At 45.4% G+C, this 2477-nt stretch overlaps 1 protein-coding gene and 1 pseudogene across 1 annotated transcript in view; both read right to left on the reverse strand.

Moving 5' to 3' along the window:
* The window catches only part of Cngb3 (cyclic nucleotide gated channel subunit beta 3), a 214879-nt gene that overhangs the window by 129622 nt on the left and 82780 nt on the right, over positions 1–2477 (reverse strand).
* On the reverse strand, positions 311–1936 carry LOC116088910 (annotated as a pseudogene).

Here is a 2477-nt window from a genome sequence, read left to right on the forward strand (position 1 = left end):
AAAAAAAAAAAAAAAAAAAAAAAAAAAACTACTCCAAAATAGAATAGAATAATCAATGCCCCTGTCTCCTGGAACAAAAAGGAGTGCTGGGATCTATCACCGTGATTTTTTTAAATCTTTAATTGTTTTTTTTTTTAACAGTCCAGTCTTTATCCTCCTCCTAGTTATCCCATTCCTCCTCCCTTACTTCCAAGAGGATGTCCCCACTCCCACCCACCACGCCTGCCTGGGGTCTCAAGTGTGTGGAAGGGTAGGTACATCTTCTCTCATTGAGACCAGACCAGGCAGTACTCATCTGTCTATGTCAGATTTAGTTGTAAAAGGCGGCTCTACTCCTCCGCTTCTTGCCTTCATGCTCATGGTCCTTGGGGCGACTGCTATCAGAGGGTCTTTTAGAGCCGCCGTGCTGTTTGGCTTCCTCCAAAAACTTGTCCAAACCAAAAGGATCCTCTTCAAACTGAACTGGTCCTTCTCGGACTCTCTGTCTACGGTCTGAACCAGAAAACTCCTTATCAGGAACAAATCTGTTTGCCTTTATCTTGGTTTCAATGTCATCACCATACATGTCCTTGTCCAGATTTTTACTGGGCCTGTAGATGCTCTGAGCCATATCTTTCCCACTTCTCCAGGCCTGATCATAAACATTGTAAATTTCATCCTCTCCACCTGCAAATCCACTGTCCATACCCTTGGATTGGTTGAAGAGCCTTTGGTCATACTGAACATCGTTGGAATTTCGAGGATTGGGCAAACCAAGAGCAATGACTTCACTGATATCTCGATTTTCATTTCTCTGTAGTTTTGACCTCTTATCAGGAGCTATTCTGGACAGGTTCCGTTCATGCTGCCTCTCTTTTCGCCTGTTGTGACGGATTTCATCTCTTTCACGGGCCTCACCTTCCTCTTTTTCCACAAGGGTTTTGATCCCAGGTCTCCTTTCTCTGGCTTTCTGGGCCATTTCTCTAAGTTTCTCTTCGTGTTTCTCCTTTTCTTTTTGAGCCATCTTTCTCTCTACTTGGGCTCGCATTTCCACTGCTTCTCGAGCCTTCGGTCAGCAATGTATAGCGAGCGCTTCAGCCAGTTTGGCAAAATTTTTATTTATGTGGACAGTCTGAAGTCCTCTTCCATCAGCAGCCAGCCTTTTGTCCAATGGAATTGTATACCCCTTAGTGTTTTTCCAGTTAGAAATACAAGGAGGGATCTTCCACTCTTGCTGTTCCTTTACAGTCATCTTCTGACTAGGAGAGTGTATCACAGGTACAGGAGGAGACGGAGGACCCTGGGGGATTTTCTTATTAATCTTGAATCTTGGAGGCTCCATTGGGTCTTTCTGCATTTCTACTATCCAAATAACCCTCTGTTTAGCTACAGAGTTGAATGCTACTCCCTGTTGAGATGGTGTGTAGTGGATATACTGAGCAGGAGCCAGCTTGTCAGCTGCACGAACTGGCATGGCTGCAGCGACCTTCTGCGATACAGATTTCTCCAAGGCAACTCTTGTCTTTTCTGTTATCTCTTTAATTGCCTCTTCATCGGGCCTTTGCAGGTCTGGGTCATCTGCATTCATAATCTCCTTTGGAACCAGGTCACTGTATTTGCTATAAATGACCTTGTCTTTGGACTGTCCCTGTCGAGCAATTGCATCATATTTAATTTTCCCTTCAGGATCCATCTGAATGGCCAGAGCATTCGACATTTTTTTCTTTCGCCCCATATCCAGAGGATACTGGGCCACATGGATTTCTGGAAAAGCACCTCCATCTCCAAAATCCTCTACTAGTCTTGGAATACAGCCTTTCCTATATCTATATGGGGGAGGCTCTCTTCGAGAAGAGACCAGAGAGGTCTACAGTGATCTCTGAGATCTTGCCCTTTCTTCAGCTTCAAGTTGATCCTGTGAAAGCTGAGGCGCAGGTAAAAAGCTGGTGAGCACCATCTTCTTCCGCTTCTTCCTGCACAGACCACAGCGTCTGGGGGTTGGGAGGAGGGGAAGTCTTGCCCGGGAACAAGGAACACAATGAAAAATGCTCACTGTGCAGGCCCTCTCACAGAACGGCCCTCTGGTCCTTGTAGTTCTTTTAGTGGGACCTGTGGCAGCGCCAGTAGTCTGTAGTCCAACTCCCAACAATCAAGTCCCAACAATGGTTGGCAGCAGCTGTGTGTTTATATAGGTCTCCAGCAAAAGGTGTGGTCCAGATTAAAGGTGTGTGCCACCACACCTTTAATCCCAAATGACCCTGCTTGAACTCGTAGATCTTCCAGTCTTAATCTTCTAGGATTCATAGCCACTATGCCACCACACCCTTAATCCCAGATGATCTTGAACTCATAGATCTTTCTATCTTAATCCTGGGATTCATAGCCACTATACCTCAAGATCTCCATGCCAAGATTCAGGTTGGAAACTTGTGTCTCAGCCTCCAGATTAGGGCCAGGTGAGCCTTCTAATTCTGGATTGTAGTTCATTTCAGATATAG

Source organism: Mastomys coucha, unplaced genomic scaffold (assembly GCF_008632895.1).
Source record: "Mastomys coucha isolate ucsf_1 unplaced genomic scaffold, UCSF_Mcou_1 pScaffold14, whole genome shotgun sequence".
Classification (NCBI taxonomy): domain Eukaryota; kingdom Metazoa; phylum Chordata; class Mammalia; order Rodentia; family Muridae; genus Mastomys; species Mastomys coucha.